This window comes from Rhinatrema bivittatum, chromosome 8, assembly GCF_901001135.1.
Source record: "Rhinatrema bivittatum chromosome 8, aRhiBiv1.1, whole genome shotgun sequence".
Lineage (NCBI taxonomy): Eukaryota > Metazoa > Chordata > Amphibia > Gymnophiona > Rhinatrematidae > Rhinatrema > Rhinatrema bivittatum.
This window is the reverse complement of record NC_042622.1, coordinates 21,080,223-21,106,737: the sequence shown is the minus strand read 5'-3', so window position 1 is coordinate 21,106,737 and position 26,515 is coordinate 21,080,223.

Here is a 26,515-nt window from a genome sequence, read left to right as displayed (position 1 = left end):
CTCCGACTTAATATCGCTATGATATTAAGTCGGAGGGTGTACAGAAAAGCAGTTTTTTCTGTACATTTCCCCTGTGCCGGCTGATATTAACGCCTGCCTTTGGCAGGAGTTAATTTTTGAAAGTAAAATGTGCGGCTTGGCTGCACATTTTGCTTTCTGAATTGCGCGGGAATACCTAATAGGGCCATCAACGTGCATTTGCATGTTGCGGGAGCTATTAGTTTCGGGGGGGTTGGCCGCACGTTTTTTGACAATTTTACCCCTTACTGTATAAGGGGTAAAAATAGTGCGTCGAAAACGCACGACCAAACGCGGGTTAACAGTGCGCTCCACCAAAGCACACTTTACTGTATCGGCCCGTCTGTTAGATAAGCGTAGAAATTCCCATACATAAATCAACACCAGCTCCGCCCCCCTCAAATGCCTTTGTTTTACCTTGATCCTCGCACTGCCCTCTATATCTGCCCCATGTTTAAATTCTCATACGGTGCTGCCCTCCACTGTTCTGGCCCTTGTCATTGTCCTCTTTGCTTCTTACATCTAGACCCCTCCCATAAATAATCTTGACCGGGGTCACCAAGCAGCGTGTTAGAGAGATTTCTGGAGGGCTGCGGCTTGAGGAGTGTGTTTCCAGGGCTTCCTGCTCTTCAGATGTAATTTAAAGGACAGGGAGTTCTGTGCCTGCAGACTGCACGGCCGTGCGGGCTTTGCACTCGTCCTTCCTGTTAGGGGAGGGTGATTATAGGGGGTACTGGTGCTGGAGAATGGTGATGTGCTGGTGCAGATTAAGGCAGTAATAAATGGAGGTGCATGCCCTCTGGGGACGGGTATGAAGGAAAGGTTAGTTAAGATGGCTTTTCCAGGCATCTGGAGAGTGGTTGTAACGGAGAAGTTTCTGAGGAGGACTTGGGGGGGCTATAAGGACTCCCAAGGCAGAGGTGTTTGCTGCATTTTTTGATAAGTCGGAAAGGATTCCTACGGCCATTCAGAAGGAGGATCCCTAAAGACAAAGGGCACTATCCATGCGGAGGAAGCTCCAGGAAAGACGTTCTGGGTTATGTTACCCCCGAAGGGCCTTGGGGCTAAATTGGATTTTGTGTAACTCCCTCTTCAAAGAAAGCTATGCGAAGAAATGAGGTTTCGGATGATTTTGTTTGAATTTTGAACTGTATCTTGTGACTTGATTGAATATTTCCCCCCCCCCCCCCCTATGAAGAAGTGTTTCACATTTGGATTTTACAATAAAATGTTCTTATTTGGTGTGGACATTGACTTTGGTATTACTGGCAAGTCTTCCCTCGGGCCTCGCGGAGACTGCGCCGGTCCCCACTGGCGATCCCCGGAGGCCCGTGACGGGACCCTGGAGCTGCAGCAGGGTAACTCGTCACCACCTCTGCAGACCCCTGAGGAAAAGGGGGGTTACACATGCCTCTCGCTTATTTATAGCCAACTTAATTTTTTTTTTTTTTTAAAAGAGCAGTTTGAGATGTTTCTTAATTCCACAAAAATAGAAAATCTATGTTTAATGAAAGGAAGCTTGCTGTAGAATGTATTTGAGCACACGGTGCAATACGAAGTGATTCTAATATTTTTCCAACCAAGCTAAATGCAGTGGGGATTATAAAAGTGTAATTTGATGTTTTTCTGAAAGTTAAAGCCAGAAATAACATAACTTCATGTTCAGTCCCCCTCCCAAGATAGTAAAACGGGCCACAGTTGCCAGTCACATTGGCTCTGTATGTGAAGAGGGCTGCCAAATGGTGCAGAGTCGCAAAATCAGACTTATAGACCCAAATAGGAACACTGTAAGAGAAAGGGGTGGTGGTGACGGTGGGAGGTGCGATATGATAGAGCTATTCAAACACCTCAAGGGTATAAACAGTGCACAAGAAACAGGCCTTTTTTTTTTTTCCAGTGGAACGTTCTAGAACGAGGCCATGGGATGAGGATCAAGGAGGGCGGAGTCAGCAAAATCTTTCATGTCAGAAAAGGCGGTGGGTGCACGGAAACATCCTCCCAGGGGGAGGCGGTGGGGGCCAAACCCATTGGAAAATTCAAGGAAAAAATGTGAAGTAATCACAGAGGTAAATGGAAAGCAAGGATGCAAGGAAATTAAACATTAAGAAAAAGAAACAACAAATAAAGTGGTGCCTTTTTATAGGACTAACAAAACACTTCATTTATTTATTTATTTATTTATTTTTAGATTTTTATATACCGGTGTTCCTGTATAAAAATACAGATCACATCGGTTTACATTGAAACATAAAAGATGCGCCGAGAGGCGGTACATATAACAAGGTTATAGAACTTGGAAAACAGGGAAACTAGATTCAAAAATTAACAAAGAGAAAATTGTAAAGTCTCTTTGAGTATCCAAATCATAAAATAAGGTGAAACTGAATAAGTTAAATGTGATCTGCAGAAGGGATTTGAATCAATGTTAAGTAATATAAAAGAACATAAATATTGCGATGTTGAGAAAATCTTAATAGCTGGAGGTGAAGGGAAAAAAAAAAAAAAAAAAGATGATGATCATAGTTCTGGAAAAGCTTGGTTAAAGAGCCAGGTTTTAATTTTCTTTTTGAAGGAAGCGTAGCAGATCTCAAGACGGATGTCTGGCGGGAGCATGTTCCATTGGACGGGTCCTGCTAAAGAAATGGCGCGTTTCTGATGTAAGGATATTGTTGAAGGTACATAGAGAGTGCCTTTATAAGCTCCTCTGATAGGTCTGGTTGAAGAGTGAAAACATTTGACCAAGACTCAGAAGCAATGTCAGGAAATATTTCTTCATGGGGAGGGTGGTGGATGCCCGGAATGCCCTTCCAGAGGAGGTGGTGAAGACAAAAACAGTGAAGGAATTCAAAGGGACATGGGATAAACCCTGTGGATCCTTAAAGGCCAGAGGATGGGAATAAAGAAAAGAGTGCATGGGGGTAACTTGTTGGTGTGGCAGTTGCTACCCTTAACAATTAAGCCTTGATACTGTTAATGCAACTCCATCATTGCTCTCTGCTTCAATGGCAGGGGAAAAGGAGAATCAGACAGCAATCAACGAGGCCCCCGACTTTTACGGTTTGGGGAACAAATAAACATGGGGGAAACTTGCTGATGCGGCACTTACTATCCTTAATCGCTAAGCCTGATACTTTTGATGCAGCTCCAACATTGCTCTCTTCTTCCACGGCAAGCGTTAAGGGAAACTAGATTCAAACAGCATCCGAGGGCCCTGACTTTTACCGTCTGGGAAACTGATAAGCATTGGGATAGCCTGCGCAATGCAGCAGATACTGGCAAAAGGATAAGCTTGCTGGACAGACTGGGTGGATCATTTGGTCCTTTTCTGCCATCATTCCTATGTTTCTATGTTTAATCGGTAACTTTGGAAAAGCCGTGCACGTGCACATGTACATGTGTGTGCCAGCTCGTGCCAAAGGACGCGGCCATATTATCACATACGTGCGTATATGCGCGCATGGTCTAAAATAGGCTGTACGTGTGTACATGTGCACACAAGTTTATATGGACGCTTGCATGTGCGCACAAAAGCCGCCTCTACCTCGTAAATGGGGAGATTTTAGTAGACGCCCGCCGACGCAATTACCAGTTTCCCCAGTTCGTTCCCAGTTCGCCCAGGTAAAGGATAGGACTTCCTAATCCCCCTAGTTAATTAGCCTCACTTTTACTGTTAGCCCCTACCCTTAAAATGTTATCGCCGCGGTCGCCGCGTCAGCGACCGGGCTCCTACCTCCTCAGCTGGGTCCGGGGGTCTGCCGCAAGCCGCGGGAGCCAGGGCCGGCCTGGCCGCATGGCGGTGATCCTCCCTCGTGGAGGACGCTGCCGAGCTCGGGAGATGGCTCCGCCCCCGAAGGGGAACGCGCGCGCGCGAGGGGCCGGCTTTTGACGGTCCAGCACCCGGATGTGCTGAACCGCCCCCTCTCTGACGTCAGCACCGGCGGGGAATTTAAGTCGCCTTCACTCCTTCCTACTTTGCCTTGCAACGAGTTCACTTCGGTGGATTAGTTGCTGCTCCAGGTGCCCCTGTTTCTGCTTGTCAGTCTCAGCATTCCAGTTTCCAGTTTCCTGTTGCCTGCTTTGATCCCGGATTGTCTTCTCGCTTCTGATTCCTGCTGCCTGCCTTGACCACGGATTGTTTCCTCGCTTCTGATTCCTGCTGCCTGCCTTGACCACGGATTGTTTTCTCGCTCCAGACTCCAGCTGCCTGCCTTGTTCACGGTGCGTCTCTCTCTCTCCTGCCTTCACGCCTGTTCCAGTTCCGGTCCGGGCCTTCCACGCCAGTCCTCGCCTAAGTCCCAGCGGTCCGGGTCCCTACGGGCTCCTCCTGGGGGGACCTCGGACTTCCAGGGTGAAGCCACCTAAGTCCTAGCGACCCGGGCGTTCACAGCTCCTCTGGGGGCGTCACGGGTTTCCAGGCGAAGGTTCATCTACGGCTGTGCGTGTCTGCCTCCCGACCACTTCCCAGCAGGGGTCGGCCCAAGGATCCACTTCCGGATTTCAACAGTTTGCAAGGCCATGGATCCGGCAGACCTCGCCGGCTTACAGGCCATCCCGGGTCTGGCTCAGCGTCTGGTCCAGCAACAGCAAGTGTTAGACTCCCTGGCCGCCACCGTGGAACGTTTGGCTATGCGCCTGGACGCCGAACCTCAGGCTCCGGTTTCGGTACCTGTACCCGCACCAGTTCCAGTGGTAACACTCCATTCGCCCACGCAGCTTCCGGCTCCGTCCAGATATTCCGGAGATGCCAAGGCTTGCCGCGGTTTTTAAACCAATGTTTCGTGCGTTTTGCTCTCCTGCCCAATCAGTTCCCATCGGATGGCGTCAAAGTGGCCTATATCTTTTCGCTCCTGGATGGGCGGGCATGAATTGTGCATCTCCCATGTGGGAGAAGAATGATCCAGCATTGAGTAATTTAAATCGATTTGTGGAGGATTTCAAGGCAGCCTTCGATGAACCTGCACGCCTGACCTCTGCGACCTCTGAACTGCTCCAGCTCCGGCAGGGCTCGCGGCCTCTTGCAGATTATGCTTTGGAGTTTCGCACGCTCGCCCTAGAAGTAGGCTGGCAAGATGATGCTCTCCGAGGCGTGTTCCTGGAGGGTCTGGCAGCCCGGATCAAGGACGAGTTAGCGGCCCGCGACCTGCCGGAGGACCTTAAAGGCCTCATCGACTTGGCAGGACGCATTGACCGTCGGCTTCAACAAAGAGCTAAGGAGGGGCGTCCTTCCCGACGATTGCCCTCATTCTCTTCTGTGCCCTCCAGGTCAGCGAACTCGGGGTCTCGGGGCCCCAACGCTCCGACTGACACTCCCACGGAGGAGCCCATGCAACTTGGGAGGTCTTCTTTGTCACCCGAGGAGAGGCAGCGTCGTCGCGACCTGAGGCTGTGCCTGTACTGTGGCGGTAAAGGTCATTTCCTTGCACAATGCAAGGAACGGGCGGAAAACACCCGCGCCTAGGGGTTCGAGAGGAGTGCTCCCTAGGCTGTCTCCATGCAGCTCCTCAATGTACTGTACCAGTGACCTTGAGATATCCCGGTGGTTCTTTCAGACCCAGGCCCTCATCAGACTCCGGGGCTGGAGGGAACTTTATTACAAAGGAATTGGTACAAAAGCTTTCAATCGCCACACAGCTTCGAGAACCCCCCTTAAGGGTTACTTCGATTCAGGGCACACCCCTGTCTGGTCGTATTCCAACGGTTACCACACCACTTATTCTTCAGACTGGCTTGTTTCATACCGAGAAGATTTCATTCCTGATTCTGGAAAGATCGGTACACCCGGTGGTTCTTGGCTTACCCTGGCTTCAAGCAACATTCGCCTGAGATCCGCTGGAAGGATTTCCAGATCACCCGATGGAGCTCCAATGTTTCCACTCTTGCATTCAACCTACGAAGGGACAACAGATTCTGCTGGCAAATACTGGACTCTTATTACCGTCTCCATATGCAGACTTCGCAGATGTGTTTTCCAAAGAGAAAGCAGAACTGTTACCACAGCATCGACCTTTCGATTGCGCTATCGACCTGCTTCCAGGCTCCACCCCTCCTCGTGAAGAGTATACCCCTTGTCTCCAGCCTGAGACTCGGGCTATGTCAGATTATATTGCCGAAAATCTTGCGAAGGGGTTCATCCGGCCTTCAAAGTCCTCCCGCAGGGGCGGGTTTCTTTTTGTTGCCAAGAAGGATGGTACCTTGAGGCCGTGTATAGATTACGCGGACTCAATGCCATTACGAGGAAGAATCGCTACCCACTTCCTTTAATTCCTGAGTTATTAGACAGACTTCAAGGAGCCCGAGTTTTCACGAAGCTGGATCTCCGAGGGGCGTACAATTTGGTCCGTATCCGTCCCGGGGATGAATGGAAGACGGCGTTCAATACCCCGGGACGGGCATTATGAATAACCTTGTGATGCCATTCGGCTTGTGTAATGCTCCCGCCGTGTTTCAACACTTAATGAATGAGGTTCTTTGGGATTTACTGCACTCATGCGTAATCGTGTATTTAGACGACGTCCTCATTCACTCTCCTGATCTGATCTCCCACCGGCAACACGTTAGGCAAGTCCTCCAGATCTTGCGGGATCATCAGTTTATACGCAAAGTTTGAGAAATGTCTCTTTGAACAAGAGGCCTTGCCCTTTTTAGGGTATATTGTCTCTGCGACTGGATTCCGTATGGATCCCAGCAAAGTGTCCGCCATCAGGAAATGGCCCCGGCCGGTGGGTCTAAAGGCTCTACAACGTTTCCTAGGATTTGCAAACTTCTACCGACACTTCATTCCTCAGTATTCCCGATTGGTGGCGCCCCTAACCGCTCTAACCAGAAAGGGCGGCGGACCTTCGAGTATGGCCTCAAGAGGCTTGTAGAGCCTTGAAGATTTAAAAGAGGCATTTCTCCAGGACACCTGTTTACGACATCCAGACCCGACTCGGCCTTTCTTCGTTGAGGTGGACGCCTCTAGTATGGCCGTAGGGGCAGTCCTGTCTCAGAACTCTAGTGCCGGTCATCTCCTACCCTGCTCCTACTTTTCCAAGAAGTTCTCTCCAGCTGAGGGCAACTACGGGATAGGGGACAAGGAATTACTAGCAATTAAATTGGCGCTGGAAGAATGGAGACAATGGCTGGGAAGGGTCTCTTCATCCGGTGACCATTTACACGGATCACAAAAATTTAGAGTTCCTGAATCAAGCCCAACGCCTAAATCCCAGGCAAGCGCGTTGGTCCGCTTTTTTTTAATCGCTTTGATTTCGTTTTGAAATATCGCCAGCCTCAAAGAACGTTCGGGCGGATGCCTTGTCCCGTTGCGAAGTAAAGGAAGAAAAAGAAGAGGTTCACAGCATATCATCGATCCTGCCAGGATCCAGGTAGCCAGTATCACTGTATCTGCTCTTGGGCGAGTAGTGGTGGCCCGCAGAGATCGCAAAAAAGTTCTCGTCTGGGCTCACGACTCCCTCTCCGGAGGTCACGCCGGAAGAGAGAGGACTCTCGATCTACTAAATCGCTACTATTGGTGGCCCAAGATACGACAAGATGTACGGTTATATGTAGATTCCTGCCCGGTCTGTGCAAGACAGAAAACCTCTCAATGGCCGACCCTGGGGTCTTCTGCAACCACTGCCCATACCCACGGAGCCGTAGTCCCATATCGCCACGGATTTTGTTGTGGATTTGCCGGTATCTGAGGGTAACTCGGTAATATGGGTTACCGTGGACCGCTTCTCAAAAATGATTCATCTCGTTCCTCTGCCTAAATTACCTTCAGCACCAGAGCTAGCGCTACTATTCACACAGCACATCTTTCGGCCCCATGGTCTCCTGCAGAGTATTGTATCGGACAGGGGGCCACAGTTTACTGCCCGTTTCTGGCGTGCTCTTTGCAAAAAGTTTGGGGTGCAACTGAATTTGTCCACAGCGTTCCATCCGCAGAGTAATGGACAAACTGAACGCATGAACCGGTCGCTAAAAACTTTCCTTCGAAGTTTCATCTCCGAGAGAGGGACTAACTGGGTTTCCCTGCTACCTTGGGCCGAGTTCGCCTACAACAATCATACTCATGCAGCTACTGGACAAACCCCCTTCCAGATAGTATTTGGTCACCATCCGAGACCTCCTGTACCTGTTCCTATCTCTGTTCCTTCGCCAGCCGCTCAGACTGTTGCCTGTCAGTTCCATCAGCAATGGAGAATAATTCAACAGAGACTTGTCACAGCCTCGGAGAAATCCCAACGGAGTGCCAATTCGCCACCGACGGCCAGCCCCAGTGTTTCTACCTGGCACCAAGGTATGGTTGAGTACCAGAAACCTCCAGTTGCCTAACTGAACTCGTAAGTTGGCACCTAGGTACTGCGGTCCCTTTCAAATAGCAGAACGTATTGGACTAGTTTCTTACCGGCTTCGCCTTCCCTCTTCTCTCCGCATACATAACGTGTTCCACGTTTCCCTGCTGAAGCCTGTGATACTCTCACGGTTCCATCGTCCAACTACGGATGCACTATCTTCTTCCTCTGAGGATCCTACTTACCGAGTACGGGAAGTCCTGGATACCCGCTTCCACGGCCGTCGTTGGGAATACCTCTTGGCTTGGGAGGGTTGTGGTCCCGAGGAGAATTCTTGGGAGCCGGCTCGGAACATCTTGGACAAGTCACTGCTACACCAATTTCATATGGACAATCCCGGAAAGCCAGGGCCTCTGCGGAGGGGGCGTAAGAAGGGGGGGTACTGTTATCGCCGCGGTCGCCGCGTCATCGACCGGGCTCCTACCTCCTCAGCTGGGTCCGGGGGTCTGCCGCAAGCCGCGGGAGCCAGGGCCGGCCTGGCCGCATGGCGGTGATCCTCCCTCGTGGAGGACGCTGCCGAGCTCGGGAGATGGCTCCGCCCCCGAAGGGGAACGCGCGCGCGCGAGGGGCCGGCTTTTGACGGTCCAGCACCCGGATGTGCTGAACCGCCCCCTCTCTGACGTCAGCACCGGCGGGGAATTTAAGTCGCCTTCACTCCTTCCTACTTTGCCTTGCAACGAGTTCACTTCGGTGGATTAGTTGCTGCTCCAGGTGCCCCTGTTTCTGCTTGTCAGTCTCAGCATTCCAGTTTCCAGTTTCCTGTTGCCTGCTTTGATCCCGGATTGTCTTCCTCGCTTCTGATTCCTGCTGCCTGCCTTGACCACGGATTGTTTCCTCGCTTCTGATTCCTGCTGCCTGCCTTGACCACGGATTGTTTTCTCGCTCCAGACTCCAGCTGCCTGCCTTGTTCACGGTGCGTCTCTCTCTCTCCTGCCTTCACGCCTGTTCCAGTTCCGGTCCGGGCCTTCCACGCCAGTCCTCGCCTAAGTCCCAGCGGTCCGGGTCCCTACGGGCTCCTCCTGGGGGGACCTCGGACTTCCAGGGTGAAGCCACCTAAGTCCTAGCGACCCGGGCGTTCACAGCTCCTCTGGGGGCGTCACGGGTTTCCAGGCGAAGGTTCATCTACGGCTGTGCGTGTCTGCCTCCCGACCACTTCCCAGCAGGGGTCGGCCCAAGGATCCACTTCCGGATTTCAACATAAAACCTCGCTGACCAGCCTAGTTTTTTTTTGTTTTAGGACTTACACGCCATCCATAGCAGAAGTAAAGTTAAGCGGTAGGGGGACCTCAGCGTGCGCTTGTGCGCGTTAAGTATTCACACACTGATTTCATTCATGAATCCTGGAACACCCAGAACGCCCCTTCTACAGAAAAAAAATTTTGTGCGCATACCAGGAGATACGCCTTACGTGGGCACCTTATAAAACTGGCACAGCGCACGCTGGCCTGACTTCTGCGCATTTCTCTCGGCTTTGATGTGTGACAAGCTTTTGAAGTTCCCCCCTTAGCTTTCTGGAGATGTATTGTTAGTCCAGTGAGAAGGTGCCACCTTATTTATTTATTTTTTTGTTAACATGCATCTCTCTGCATTCCAGCGGGACAGAGACACCTCATTTTGGTTCGTTTGTTTGTTTGTACCACCGTATGCGACAAGTCCATTACTATAGCCACAGACAGTTTTGGCGGCAGTGGTTAACAGCTTAGGGCTTATTTTCTGTTCATTTAAATTTAGTAGGGGGTGCGCTTGCAGCAGTACGGCTTTAAAATAACTTACACAGCCAGAGAAAGCCGCCACTGTGTTGAACTCAGACTGGAATAATTACAGTTGCGCTGGCTCTTTAAATTTCGGCAGGCTGGGCAGGGGTGACCTCCCCTTCCCCCCACCCCCTCCCCCACCCCAGACTTATTTATGACGAAGCCGCCCAGACAGGGAGTGAGCGCAGTCTAGAGATGCGAGTGACGTGCAGCGCAGCCAACCAGAGGACGCGATTCGGAGACTTGCGACTTTTGGATTGGCTGCTGGGGGGGGGGGGCGTTTCCAGACTTCAGCTAATCTGGGCTGGAAGGGGGCGGGCGGAGCCGGGGCGAAGCACGTGAGCCGGGATGCACGTGGTGGGGCGGGCTGTCTGCGAGCGCAGACCTGATTCATTACGCAGACAGTCGGGCTGACCTGGCCCTGACCCCCGCCGCTATCACAAAGGGATCCGCAGGCCGTCCTTCTCCCGCTGCATTAACGAGACAGCAGCCCCCGCCTCCGTGAAATACACGGGGGCGGGGGGAAAAAGCGGCTCCCAGGGAGCTGAATTCACAAATGGTTGAGTCACGTCTGGGGGTGGGGGTGGCGGCTGGAAGCTTATTGGTTTTTATTACTTGCAATTTATTTTTTTAAGATAGGTTGAAATTTTCAATCCTCGCCAGCAGCTTGGCTGATCATACGTACAGACTGGGGGGGGAGGGCAAGGTTGGCAAATGGAGTTGCCTGAGGGATCCATATCCTTTGGAGGCTGTAATAAATAGATACAAGCAGGCAATTACCATCCTTCGCAAAAGCACCTTATTTTCAGATTTGAACAGACTGGCCTCGCTAACCCAAATAATACTTCACGCTGTAATTGGGTGAGGAATGCAGATTATTAGCTCTTCAGAATATTCAGATGTCTGTTATTCACATTTTCTCATTTTCAGCTTCCCCCCTTTTTTTTTTTTTTTTTTCCGTCCAGGATCATCCACTCCCTACTTTTACTCGATCAGGCTTTTGAAAGTATGGAAATCTCATTATATATATATAAATAGGTCTAGGTCTGTGTCTGTGTTGGCGTCTGCTCTCGTCCCTGCCAGAGAAACGGTCTGAGTGCAGCTGATAGAATGCGCTAAACGAGCAGAATGAGAAGTCCGCTGCTGGCTAAGGCTTACTTTGTCTTCCAGACTCCGGGCTCACGCTTGGCTGCCCACGGCTTTTGGTGGCAATCAGTCAGCTGAATAGAGCTGCCGGTTTATTTTAGCGAGGCCGGATGGGCTGCTGAACTTGCACTCAATTTGCCCAGTCTCCTTGAGATAGCACATTTGTTCTGTCCTGAATAGATGCAGGCAGTTGGCGATGGATGATGCTGTACTGTAGAGTGGGATAAGAAGTGATTCAGGGACTGATTTACTAAGGGTCCCCCCCCCCACACCCCCACATTCTGTGGCTATAGGGAAAAAGTTTAGTTAATCAGAGAAGTACTGGCGGAGTACATATAGGATCAGATGCACTAAAAGGGGTTTTCCTATTTCAAGTCTATGAATAAAATTGCCAACTGCATCTGGCCCATGGCTTTTGAAAAATACACATGTAAAGGACACAGTTAAAAAGAAAGGTTTTCTCCTGTGTTGACTGCGTGGAAAAGTAGAGCTTTAAACATGTTGAAAAAATAGGTGAGCAGATACATTTCATTCATGTGTAGAGAAAACAAGTGCACGGCAAAGTTGTGGTAGGTGATGCCTTCTTTATTGATCTGTTTGGTGGAACAGAAAAGGACTCGCCCACAACTCGCCGGTTGAACTCTAGTTCTGTGTATCCAAGTGGAATGAAACATTAAGCACAATTTTTTATTCACTTGTAGGCACACAACAAGAAAGCAGATTTAGTTGGCAATGTAAAAGAGTAAATAGAGGCCAAGCTGCTAATTCTAACCCTTGGGTTCAGAACTAGGCTGGTGCCGGCGTTACCGGTGCTCCGTGCGATTGTATCCAAGGAGGAAAGGAGTTGAGAAATCTGGCAGTTCACGAAGGAAGAGAGAGCAAGAGGAAATCCCATGCGGGATTCTGATTCTGCTGAGGGGACCTATTTCAGGGGGTTTTAATCGAGGATATCTTTTTGCAACCACACTTCGTTCAGTTAAGGGGAGTCAAAAAAAAAAGTTCATGGGTCCACATTTTTCTAAATGTTCCAGATTTTTGAAGAATAAAGAACAAAGTGTCAGTGTCAAGTTGCGTCTGCCCCTTGTTTGCGGAGGTTGCTGTACAGTGGGAGTATAAAAGCCCCAGCCTCGTCCCAACAGAGCTTGGTTGGAACCCCACAGAGTTTGCGCCTGCAGCGATACATGCGCCGATGTATTACCCCGTACTGCCGACGTGAGACCCGGAGAAAGCAGACATCTGGGCCAATAGTTGCTTCTAGTTGCAATAACCAGTAAAAAAAAAAAAAAAAAGGTCAATGAAATAAAATAGAGCTTTACCGAGGCTTCGTGATACCAATGTTAAGCACACGGGTTTTGCACGCAACCGCAGGGCAGTCTGTGACTTCTGTGTGCACTAGCAACATTGTCACTTTTACCTTGAACTCTTTTGAGGCTGCTGTGATACCTTTGCGTAGACTGACTGAGGTGTGACTGGTTGCAGATGAGCTTTTAGATTACAAGGGTCCCCTCTCTTTTCTCCTCAAGAGATGAATTAAATAATCCAATATTTACTCAGAGTAGCAAGCAGATAATCTCATCAGTAGGGCAACACCAGTCATTTAAAGCTAGTAAGCTATTTGCCTACATCATTTGTCTCTGCTTCAATGGCAATATCTTAATGATAATATGATTAATGGAGTGATGTTAACGTGCTTGATTCAGTCAAGGAAGGTAAAATTGTTATTTTTTTTTCTCTGTAATTTCATGTCCATTTTCTGTTGCTGTGCTCCTCGGCTGTCCTCTTGTACAGGGCTTCCCAAATCTGTCCTGGAAAACCCATTGTATGCAAATGTGTCTCATGCATATTCATTGTGGAGTTATTTAGGCATTTTACATACTGTCGTTCCAAAGAAGATCACAACGGTTTACAAAATCGGTCTTCATATTCATGGTCAGTTATCACATAATGTGTTGTCTACACTCGTTTTCTTGTTCTATGTAACAGCGAATATTCTAGTTATTAGTCAGATATATTCCTGGATATCACTATAGCTGCTGTATAATCAGGTTCATGTTCATACATTATCTGGTTGACGTAACAGTAAAAAGAAGTTATAATTCACCTCAAGATAATGATTAGAAAATACAAGTTCTAATTCTGCTCCCAGTGCACTTCAAATCATTCATTGCTCTAGTTCATTCTGCTACCATAATCTCTGGTACTGACTTCGCTGCATGTAGGCAGTTTACATTAAATCGTATGCATTCCTGAAGAGCCGTGTTTTCAGTTCAGGCTTGAAATTCTTTGTTTTTCTGTTATCTGACGTATCGACTCAGGAAGGGAGTTCCACAGTTTTGGGGCCCGCTATGGAGAGAACGTTCAGTCTCTTGTTTGTATTCGGTGTGTGATCCGAGTGGAAGGGACCTCTTAGAAGTCCTTTGTACTGTGATCTTAGGTCTCTCTGTGGGGTGTAGAGTTGAATTGTCACTCCTAAAAAAACATGGGTTAATATTGTTGATTATATCGAAAATTAGAGATAATACTTGATAGTGAGTTCTGGATTGTACAGGAAGCCAATGTAGTGCTATCAGCGAGGGGGGCGATGTGTTTGCATGTCCTTGTCCCTACCGTAGTAAGAGCCTTGCAGAGGTATAACTGTAGTAGTTTTAGTAGACTCAGGGTAGGCCTAGTAAAAGGGAGTTGCAGTAGCCTTAGGTTTGAAACTATAAGTGATTGTAAGACAGTGCGGAAGTCTTGTATTGTTAGCAGTGGCTTCAGTCCATGTAGTAGTCTCAGCTTGGAGTATCCTGTTTTGATTAGTTTGCTTATATGCATTTTCATAGGGAAGTTTTCCTTGATCTCAATTCCTAGATCTCGTACTTGGTCTGAGGGGGTGATGTTAGTACTTCCTAGGTTTAGGGTTGGCGGTTGGATAATCATGTTATCTCTCTCCATACCCGTATAATTTCTGTTTGGGTTTGGGGGGGGGGTTAATGTTAGTTTCAGTTGGGAAAGGTTTTGTCCTTCGTCCTTCATGCATGTTGATAGAGTCGACTGTAGTTTTTTCAAATGTTTTGTGGAAAGGGAGGTAGAATTGTATGTCGCCTGCATGCAGGAAGAAGTTGGGTCTTAGCCTGTGGTTCATGCTAGAAACCCAACAGGCTGTGGGGTCCCCGGGATGCTCCCGATGCACACTGGGCCCTGTTGGAGGGCGATGGTGGGAGCGCCAGCAGTAACTTGGGAAGGAATTTGCACTTTCGGGCCTGCACTGCCCTCCCAGTCCGTGAAGAAAAGTAATGTTTCAGTTAAGGGTGACCTTTCCATGCCTCTGTGCTCTCTCTCGATAGCGCCCTGTGAACCCACACAAAGGCATTGCAGCAGTGCGGCTTTTCAGCTCGGCTGTGCTGACCTGTCCCTTTGACACCAGAATTGCTCCATTGTAGCTGTGACACGGCTGCTTTTCTGTTGGGAGGGCCTCCCCGACTGGTGAAACGCCACACGGGGAGAGAGAGAGAGAGTTGAGCCGAGGCCAGTGAAGGCTTTCTTAGTGCTGGGCAAACCTCTGGGGACTCTACCTCCTGGTGAACCGTGCGGGCAGGGGAGCAGCGCATTTTCTGGCCGGGTGGCGCCGTTCCAGAGCTGATGCCCGGCTTGGAAAGTCGCACTCCGGTTGGTAAATTTCAGGCAAAAGGAGCGCAGCGTGAGAAGCGGATTCAGCCCAGCTGCGACGTCCGTAAAACGGAGACGTTACAAGGCAAGCGTTAGGGGCTGCGGTGCTTGCGACGGTGCTTGGTCTACGAAAAAAAAAAGATTTCATTTTAAAATGCCCGATTGAGCCATCTGCATGATGGGGCTGGAAAGTGCAGTGCCCGACGTCCCCGCTCTTCGCCCCGCAGAATCAGCCTGAACACACCCCTGGTCCAAGGAAGCAAATTCTGACTTTTAGATCTTTTTTTTTTTTTTTTTACACAAACAATTTAATTTTCGTAGAGAGAGAGAGAGAAAAGGCCCGGACGGTTCTTAAATGAATAGAGTTCTCGCTGTTAAGACCTGGGGCTTACTTCTCGGAATGCTTTTTATTTTAAATTTCGTACAGCTAATGAATAGCTAATGTTTCCAAGGAAACCGGCGCACTCGGAAAAAGCTGCACTGAATCTTAATGCTAAAACAATTAGAAATCTGGTGGCGGGGTATTTTTTTTTTTCTCTTAGTTTGGGGCTTCACTACCGCCGGCGTTAAGATGTAAGCTTTGAAATGCAAGGTGCCGTACATCGGTGCACGTTGGCTTGCTTCGGTCGCACACGGTTAACGAGAACATTAATAATGCGGCCTTTTCAAAATTCAGCTGATAGCAAGGGACAGAGCGCCACCTTTACATTTCTGACAAATGTCAATAATTTCTGGACTCAAAGCCAATAAAGCTACTTTCCTTTCTATGTTAGTTCACCTCTAGGAGGCGCTGTCCCCTGTGATAAGAGCTACAACCCCCCCCCCCCCCTCTAACATTTAGGGCTGGATTTGCCTGATTGGCAACCCTAAGGCTGTGTGTGGTGGGGGAGGGGGGGTAATAGTGCTCTCCCCCAATCACTGATCGGCTCAGCAGCAGCGACTTGTTGGATCCACCCTCTTTAAAGGCGCAGGGGTGGGCCAGCAGCCCTTCTAGACTGCCCCAAATGCACCGGGCCCCGCCCTGTACCTTCAAGGGGGGGTCTGCTATTAGGCAGGGCGTTGTTGCTCAGGGGGAGCAGTGCTTGGAAGAAAAAGCTGCCGGCCCTGGAGGAGGGGGGAGGGGGGTGCTGCTTTCCAGCCCAGTTCCCCCCCTGGCAGCTGTCTTAATTCGCCTAGCGGGACATGCAGGCCTGGGAAAGACAGCAACGTGTCTTGCACTCAATACTTGTATTCCCAGCTTCTGCCAAGGGAAAAAGTTCCACAGGAAATTTTGTGCAAACAAAGGGACTTTTTTTTTTGCTCAAAACTTAAATCTGGCCTCAGAATCTCCAGAAATGTTCAGGCCTGGGGCTGTTAAGTACACACCCTGCCTGTGAATTAAAGGTGTGAAAAGAGTGTACTGTAAATGTAATTAGCAGGCATAGCATTAATAATGTAGTAAGGGACTTAGGTAATGGAAAAGGAGGTAGCTGACCCATACAGTGGCAAAAGCTAAAAAGCATAGGCATTGCGGGGATGGTGCTGTGCAATATTGTGATGCTTAAGGTGATCTAGGCATGCAGTGGTCGTATGATTTTGACTAAAGAATTTAAGAAGGGGTTTTAATGCAAGTACTGTTGTCAGGGCTGGTGCCTGGCGCCCGGCCCCGACCGAGATGCTGCTCGTGGCCCGCTGAGTGTCTGCTTTTCTCAGCCATGAGCGGAATAGGCTCTGCTCGCAGCCCCGCATGGCTGCTCTTCGCCACCCCCCCCCCCCCTCTAATGGGTGGCGCCCTAGCCGACCGCCTAGATCGCCTAATAGGATGCACCGGCCCTGGCTATTGTACAAGTGTGCGTCTAACCTGGGGCCAACCGAAACGGTTTTAATATCGGATTCAATGAATTGATACCGGTTCTAGCCCACTGCGCTGGTTCTGACCGGACTTTAGATTACGGTTGTCACTCTTGGTGCTCGCCACTCTCACAGCCAGGGCCGGCTTTCTGGGGGGGTGTCCGCTGTGAATCTTCCCGAGCCGTATTCCCAGATGTGCAGGCGGACGAGGAGTCAGGGTTGGTCTGCATGCATCTGGTAATGCTGAACACCAGGACCTGTTCCGTGGCCCATGAGGACTGACGTTCAGGACCACAGCCGCTGGCCCGACCAGTTTCAGTTCCCACAGGACTAAACTTCCAGTCCTGCCTTTTCATTTTGTCCCTATTCCTGCTCCGGCGGTTTGCAGCAGACTCAACGTGGGGCAGCACCCTCGCTTTGCAAAAACCAAATCCCGATGGCCTTTTGTCTTGCCTCCCTGCATTCGGTCCTCCGTGCTCGCTCAAGTTCTTTCCCTTATCCCTTCCAGTTCGTATTTGCTGCACCTCTGGATCCTTATTGTATGGCAATTTATTTAAAAGCAGCCCGAGTGATCAAATGCAGTGTGGAGCCATGCAGCACGAAATTAATCAGCCTTTATATCATTCAGGTTTCGGAATGTTTTCTTTTTAAAATGGATCAGAGAACCACGCTAAGCCATCTGCACTGCCAGTGCTAGAAAATATTTGGAATGTATTCCATTTTCCTAATGAACATATAACAGCAGGGGCACAGAGAATAAGACGAGAGAGGCTCCCTAATGAAAAGCAAATGAACTTAGGCATCAGATCTACAAAGCCTCAGCTTATGTAACACATTGCTGTGATTAATGCAGGCCAGAGCCCGTGACGTGGTTTACATGGAAATTAAGCGGCAGTTTGGCAGGCTGGAAGTGGCAGATACCCACCAATAGTCTGCTTTCTTTAAAATATAGCTACATTTGAAAAAATCAGTCATTCAGTAGAACGCACAAAAGCACCTTCTTTTCTCAAAACATGGGGTTTTTTTTTACATTTTTCGGATTTAACATTTCTTTAATCATACAAAGAAGAGAGAGTCAAAAAAGGCAGCGTATTGTTTTGGGTAATGCAAGCTGGTGCTTTCTTCCTTCTTGGTGTAGATGTGGCAGTGGCGGACTGCTGGCTCTTGGTGGCATTGCTTTTTTGCTTACCCGCAAAGAAAAAGAGAACAATAACATTTTTTGAAAGAAAGACATAAGCAGCACTGTTGCTTGGACAAAAGAAGGAAAGAGAAGGAGAAAAAGACATGAAAGAGAGAGGCAAATGTAACCGTTATACCCATGACTGCCAACTCCTTTCTTTCTGTAGTGACTTGCTCTGGTGCCTTTCTGTTTAAACGAAGGTGAAAAGGTTTCTTTTGTAATGCCTGCTTGCCCCATGGGTATGTTGTCACCGATTTGTAGGTGTTTGTTCAGTCGGTGAGGTTTCCTGACTTGTCTCCTTCAAACTGCAGCCGTAGTCCCACTGAGAATAAAATTAACACAGCGAAAAGCAAAGCTGTAGAGGTATTAAATTGTCTTCCTTGTGCGTTACCGGGAGTCTGGTTTTAATGTTAAAAAAAAAAAAAAAAAGGTGGTGTTTGTGTGGGGTGGCAACTCCTTTAAAACAAATTCTCCGTTGGCTTTATGTGTAGAGCAATTTACTTTTGCTAAAAGTAACAGGAGAGAAGCTTGACAGCCTGATATTCCATATAAAGCCAGACGCTTCACATGCTCACATGGCCGTGACCTTCCACTGTACCTCATAACTAGCTTGGAGAGCGGTGCGGTACATTTATTCCGGGAGCTTTTTCACAGTTTCAAAAACATCTTTGTATACAAGAGTCTCTTGGTCTAGTCATTGACTCCTCTGCAGGTTTATAACAATGAAGGCTCGTCTGCTTTACTGAGGTGTTTTCTCATTTTACTGCTCCCCTGGGTGCCAAATGAGATGGTGGTGTATGTGGTAAAGGCAAGAATTCCAGTTAGTAGTTGATGGAGGCGAATTTGGCTTTACGGTGAGGGATATAATGGGAGCGCACTAGACCAGTGATGGGGGGGAGTCATCAAATTCCAGTCACCTACAGTTATCAGGTGGTGGGGGGTGGATAGTGTCAATGGAACTTCATTTCCAGTGGAAGTCTGGGCGTTAGCGTCAGGACTGACAGGAGTTAAGGGCACGACGTCCAGAGGCATATCTGCGGGCCCTGTGAGCGGACACCTGTTGTCTGGCACAGGAATCGAGACCCAGCGGAGAGGTTCCCAGATCCGGCTGGATTCCCACAATGCGGGAGCAAGACCTTAGGGTTCTAGGATCGCACATGACAAGCTGGCATGGACCAGGGGGTTCCCAGGAGCTGCTTGTACTAGAAGATGCTTTACAGGATTTAAACGCCGCCTTCCCTCAAAGCTGCGCCCTTAACCCTAGCCAAGCTGCTCTTGCTGAAGGCATAGAAGATCTGAACCAAACTGTCGACAAGTCCACTTTGTTGCTCTTCCTGGCCTTCCTGGGTCTTCTCCGGGTGCCCGCCTACCATCTCGCAGGTCTTTGGTTCTGGTCCCGATGTTCCTGACACTTGAGTCATTTGTTTGCCCTCATTGAACTCTACCATTAAGAATTACATTTTCAAAGGCTTAGTCATGACCTATGCAGATAAAGTTAGGTGTTAGATGGACTCAGCCATTCTACCTGCTTAAGTGGATTTTTAGCCAGCTAAAACTGCACGTGCATTTTCCCAACTAGCCGCGGTGTAAAAAGTACTCGGGGTGGGGGTGGGAGGGGTGAGTCCCTGGTAACCTCCCGTCCAAGCGCATGCGGGTCTCGTGACCCTTTACATGGAAAGAGGGAATATATTTTCTCATTAGTGACAAGAAGATGGAGGTGGTATTTTTGCGAGCATGAAGCATCGTGTAATTTGTAGCCAGGGTGAGTTATTGCAGTGTCTCAGGCAAAACGAGCAAACATCTGTAATCCATTCTCATCGGCAGTGACTTAAACACAAGATAGCTGGCACAGCCCCAGAAGTGGATGTTTAGCTGGAAGGGTTTAAAGTCTGCAGTAATGTGCTGTACTCTCAGATTTTGGGACTTTCTAGTACTGTGAAAAACCTCCCCCGAACACTCGATTGATTTGACTTCTCACAGGAACCATTAGAGATGGGGCTTTCTTTTGATCATGAGAATCGTGAGCCAACCCGGCACTGCTCCATCTGCATGGTTTCCCGGGGAAGCGGATATTTTTCTTTTTTTTGGCTTGTGATTTGCAGTTGGATTAGATCAGACAGAGATCCAAGGTACTAGGCAAAGAAACCCCTTAGCAGCAGTGCCACAGTTCAAAAGCCGAAGGAAACTAAGCGACTACTGCTTCTATACATTTATATAGTGCTACAATCTGTATGCAGCAGGGTGCAGACACATAAAGAGACCGTCCCTGCTCTTTGCAGATTACAATCAAGTCAAGACCTGCAGAGAAAAAGATAATGGAAAAGGATTTAAAACATCAAGGGTAGGTTAATGGGTGGAATTCAGCTGAAGATGGGGAACATTTTATATAACACGATAAAACTGTGGTAATGGGATCTTTCCACCCCACAAATACTATATATAAAATAACCAAGAAACAGAGAAACATAGAAATGGCGGCAGAAGAAGACCAAACGGCCCATCCAGTCTGCCCAGCAAACTTTCGCTCTTGTTTTTTTTTTCTCATATTTATCTGTTACTCTTGGCCTTTAGTAACTTTTTGGTTCTATTTCCCTTCCACCCCTGCCATTAATGTAGAAAGCAGTGTTGGAACTGCCTCTAAGTGAAATATCTAGCTTAATTGGTTAAGGGTAGTAACCGCCGCAATAAGCAAGCTATACCCATGCTTATTTGTTTACCCAGACTAAATAATTCAGACCTTGTTGGTTGTTGTCTGTATATAGATCTACTTTTCTTCATGCCCCCTGCCGTTGAAGCAGAGAGTTATGCTGGATATGCATTGAAAGTGAAGTATCTGACTTTCTCCCCTGCCGCTGAAACAGAGAGCTATGCTGAATATGTGTGAAGTATCTGACTTTCTCCCCTGCCGTTGAAACAGAGAGTTATGCTGAATATGTGTGAAGTATCAGTCTTTCTCCCCTGCCGTTGAAGCAGAGAGCTATGTTGGATATGCATTGAAAGTGAAGTACCAGGCTTATTTGGTTTGGGGTAGTAACCGCCGTAACAAGCCAGCTACTCCCCGCTTTTTTGTGAATGCAAATCTTTTTCCACGTTTCCTCTTGCCGTTGAAGCTTAGAGCAATGTTGGAGTCTCATTAACCGTGTGTATGTTTATTGAATAAGGGTATTATCTCCAGGCAGTAGCCGTCACTCCCGGGGGTGGGTGGGTGCGGAGTCAACAGGGAGGGAAGGAGGACATCCTGAGAAGCTTTCTGCAAAAGTTACCAAGAGCAGGTACTTTTCAGATAAATGGATCCTAATAACATATATACCGTTATTCATGTTTCTAGAACAGGTCATTTTCTTGAAGCAGCTTGATTTTGTTTTTTTGGGTTTTTTTTAATATTAGTTTTAGGTACCTGTTGTCAGTGCTAGTAAACACTGAATACCAGCAGCTAGTAAGAGAAAAATCTTTAGTCTTATTATAAGGTATCTTACACTAGGAGCAATGCAGAGCAAACCTTCAGCTCAGCTCTTCTGAGCCATTACATTCAGTTAAATATGTCATCACCTCTAACTTAAGATGCTTTTTGGAGCTACAGACTAAGGCTTCTTGCTCTTTTAAATGTGTTGAATGATTAATCTCTTTGCTGTCTCTCCTGTCATAGCCCTTTGGGCAAAACATGGCCCGTGTTGGGGGACTCACAGTCTGGCACTATGTTTGACTATTAGAAGCCTTCAATAAAGATAAAACTGATTGTCTCCACCCTATTGGATCCTTTTGGACTAATTGAAAAGAGTTTGGACAATTTCACATACATCCTTATGTGACTATTTACCACCTCTAACTTACACACCAATTATTTGGTTTGTTTGCACAACATATTCCTAATGGCATTATAATTTTATCTCATAATTGTATTATGCTAATAAGACTGGATTCTTGTAATTCATGTGATTTCTTGTAAATTGAGCCCCGAAGGCAGAAATTAAACTTAATGCTGACCTTTAACATACTTTTTAATCTTTAGCATATATTTTAGCATTTCAACAGCCTTAGATATTTTTCAAGTCTGATCAGTGCACTCAATGTGCTGGAATTATCTTTTCTTCACTGCCACCAAACTAGTCTGGTTTCATAGAAAACCTTCTCAAAGCACTCTTACATATCTATACTCACAGCAGGACTCCGTGCCCAGAATAGGAACCTGGGCCCCTATGTCCTGCAAATGGATTGTCTAGACTAAAATAATTCTTGGGTGCAATGTAGGGGCAATCCAGGGGGAAGTTACAGAGGTTGGTTTCTTAACCTCATATAGGGAATGTGAATCTTAACGAAATGGTTGACATTACATTTTAAGCTAATTCTGTTAAAAGGTTATAAGCTACAATGTTGGATGTGTCAACCAGCACAAATACATCTGAGACAGATTGGGTCAGTATTATTTTATTTCCTAAATTCCAGTTCATCAGGACAAAATGGCAGGACTTTAGATCCCAAATCCCAGAATGCTTAGAGACAGAAATAGCCAGGACAAGTAGTCTCTGATGGCTAGTCGCTGAGTAGCAGGCTTCCAACATTAGGTTTCTTCTATGCACTGACGGCAAGATTCCTTTGATCAAAGACTCGCTGGCAATGGTTTTCACGATATCTTCTGAAAATCCTCTTCATGCTTCAGGAATCGGCAGGGAGACGCTGTAACCTTATTGCAGAGCTGTTTACTCACTATAATGTTTGCACATTCAAGCTGTGTTACATGGGGCCTAGGTTGTATAATTATCCACTAAAGGAGAAGGGCAATCATGGAAAATCGAGCTTTTTGATAAGCTGCAAAGTTTTTTATTATTGTGTAACTTAGATAATCAACTGCGACTCATTGAAGAAGTTCCAGCTAAGCATGTTATTTGCTAAGTGAATGTAATTATATTCAGTGCAGTACCCACTGACAGCGTTATTAATATCTTCCTGAGTTGAGCTCAGTCTGGCAGGTTCGGAGCAGACCTCCCTACCTGGTACAATTCGGTTTTGAGGTGTCCCTGTCCCCCCCCCCCCCCCCCCTTTAAAACGATGATTCTTTTTTTCTTAAGGAAGGGCATGTGGCAGGTGAAACCGTTTAAAATACAGAGCAAATTACATTTTTATTGTTTTCGGAATGATGCAGAAATGCATTTGAAAACTATGCGCCATCCAGGGCAAACCGTTCCGGCACAGCTGACAGGTTAATCATCTTCCGCGCCTAAGGTTGCCACTTTACTCCAGGTCAGCCAAACAGCCGATCCAGTTCTGGTTTTGACCCACTGCATCCACAGTGGGCTTGTTGCTAGGGATTTTCCCATTGAGTTCCCTTAAGAACATCAGAACTAGAAATCCATGCACGCCGCAGTTCAGAAGCAGGGACAGGATCAGACCTCTCCGGAGACCTGGGGTGAGGTGGCAACCCTGGCTAAAATATGCACAGATCCCAAGAACAGATCCATGAAATAAACTGTGAAAATTATGGCCGGAGGCAGACAAAAGGCCAAGCACACTTCTGAGGCCTTTGTGGGAAAATAAATGAAAATAAGAGAATTCATAATAATAAGGTATCCATAAACGACTATGGAGATTTATTTTTCAGTGAGAAGAATGAAAGACGACATGCTCCTTCAATTAGCATTGCTTTCTGTTCCAGTGCTTAGATTAATCACGGCTTCCTTGCCAATTGCGTAGTCTTTGTTTGTCAGCACATCAAAAGTACATAACGCCCTGATGCAGTGGATGTAGGCTGCAACAGTGAAATATTGTCAGTGTTTGTCAGTATTCAATTAGTGCAGAGTTAAAATAAATGTTTTGTCACTATTCCATAAATATTTGGTAACCAGTTTATCTCATATTCGGGCTCTGGCTTGGATCCCTTTGTGAATATCCTACACAAATATTATTCCCAAGGCAAGTAATGTGGAGCTAAGTAAGGGTGAGAGTGACAAAGCAACCTATGGTTCGGTGTTCTCTGAATAACTTATAATTAACTGCAGCTCTTCTGGTGAAGGTGCCAAACCATCTCTCAAAGCCTTATAATGTGATGTTACCGCATTGCTGAGGAATGATGGACGAATCAGTAACTTTGAGTGAAATCGAAGTTTCTCTCCTGCAATTAGACTTCTGGTTGCCGAGATAGTCCACTTGAATGCATAGAACTTTTAGTGGACTAGTCTAATATGTTTCTGGACTAGATTTTGGAAGCTGGCCCTCCCTTTCCTTTCCTCATACTTGAGGAAGGGCGTGTCAGCTCCCAAAACCTGGTCAAGAAAAAGGGTCTTAGATAAAACAGTGCTTTACTCCTGGAAATGGCTTCTCCTATAAAGCTTCCCGCCTGTCTGCAATGATGTCTTGGTATGTTTGCTTTGTTTATTTTGATTTGCTAAGTTGTTATTGACGTCATTTGGATGGATTGTAAAAGGAGGAAAAGGGGAACAAAATCCTCATTGACGTTTAAGATATTGTATAGTCTTCATACTAGTGGAGATTTTATTTGTCAACGATTGAATAAAAAACGGAATCCTTAAAATGCCCCACCTGATCTGCAGGTAAAGGGAGGCACACAGGTCATAAGAACATAAGATATGCCAAGCTGGTTCAGACCAAGGGTCCATCAAGCTCAGCATCCTGTTTCCAACGGTGGCCAATCCAAGTCACAAGTACCCAAACATTAAATAGATCTCAAGCTACTATTCCTTATTGATTAATAGCAGTTTATGGATTTTTCCTTTAGGAAACTATCCAAACCTTTTTTGAACCCAGTTAGTGCAGTTAGTATAGCTGTGTTTAAAAAAGGATTGGATAAGTTCTTGGAGGAGAAGTCCGTTACCTGCTATTAAGTTCACTTAGAGAATAGCCACTGCCATTAGCAATGGTTACATGGAATAGACTTAGTTTTTGGGTACTTGCCAGGTTCTTATGGCCTGGATTGGCCACTGTTGGAAACAGGATGCTGGGCTTGATGGACCCTTGGTCTGATCCAGTATGGCATTTTCTTAAGTTCTTATGTTCTAACTGCTGTAACCACATCTTCTGGCAATGAATTCCAGAGCTTAACTATGCGCTGACTGAAGAAGAATTTTCTTTGATTTATTTTAAATGAGCTACTTGCTAACTTCATGGAGTGCCCCCTGGTCCTTTTATTATCTGAAAGAGTAAATAACAGATTTACATTAACCTGTTCAAGTCCTTTCAAGATTTTGTAGACCTCTCTCATATCTCCCCTCAGTCGCCTCTTCTCCAAACTGAACAGGCATAACTTCCTTAGCCTTTCCTTATAAGTTAACCATGCCCCTTATCACTTTTGTCACCTTTCTCTGCACTTTCTCCAGTGCAGCTATATCTTTTTGAGGTGTGGCAACCAGAATTGCATACAGTATTCAAGGTGCGTTATCATTATGACATCCACCATTTTTCCATTCCCTTCCTAATAATTCCTAACATTCTGTTTGCTTTTTTGATTGCCAGAGCACATTGAGCCGACAATTTCAATGTATTATGACGCCTAGATCTCTTTCTTGGGTGGTAATTCCTAATTTAGAACCTAACATTGTGTAACTATAGCAAGGATCACTTTGCAATTTTCCTCATTAAATTTCATCTGCCATTTGGAAGCCCAATATTCCAGTCTCACAAGGTCCTCCTGCAATTTATTACCATCCGCTTGAGATTTAACTACTCTGCATAATTTTGTGTCATCTGCAAATTTGATCACCTCATTTGTCGTAACCCTTTCCAAATCATTTATAAATAAATTAAAAAGCAATGATCTAAGTTCAGATCCCTGAGGCACTCCACTGTTTTCCTTTTTCCACTGTGAAAATTGACCATTTAATCCTACTCTCTGTTTCCTGTCTTTTAACAGTTTGCAATCCACAAAAGGACATCACCTCCTATCCCATGACTCTTTAATTTTCTTAGAAGCGTCTCATGAGGGACTTTGTCGAATGCCTTCTGAAAATCCAAATACACCCCATCTACCAGTTCACTTTTGTCTACATGTTTATTCACCCTTCAAAACAATGTAGGATATTTGTGAGGCAAGACTTCCCTTGGGTAAATCCATGCTGGCTGTGTCCCATCAAACCATGCCTATGTAAATGTTTTATGATTTTATTCTGTATACAGTTTCCATAATGTTTCCTGGCACTGAAGTCAGGCTCACAGGTCTATAGTTTCCCGGATCACCTCTGGAGCCCTTTTTAAATATTAGGGTTATATTGGCCATCTTCCAGTCTTCAGGTACAACGGATGATTTTAATGAGGTTAGAAATGAATTGAAATAGGTCTGAAATTTCATTTTTTTAGTTCTTTCACAACCCTGGGGTATATACCATCCAGTCCAGGTGATTTACTACTTTTCAGTTTGTCAATCTGGCCTACCACCTCTTCTAGGTTCATTGTGCTTTGGTTCAGTTCATCTGAATCATCACCCTTGAAAACTGGCTCCAGAATGGGATTCTCCCCAACATCCTCTTCAGTAAACATAGAAGCAAAGAATTTGTTAATAGGGATGTGAATCGTGTCCTCGATCGTCTTAACGATCGATTTCGGCTGGGAGGGGGAGGGAATCGTATTGTTGCCGTTTGGGGGGGTAAAATATCGTG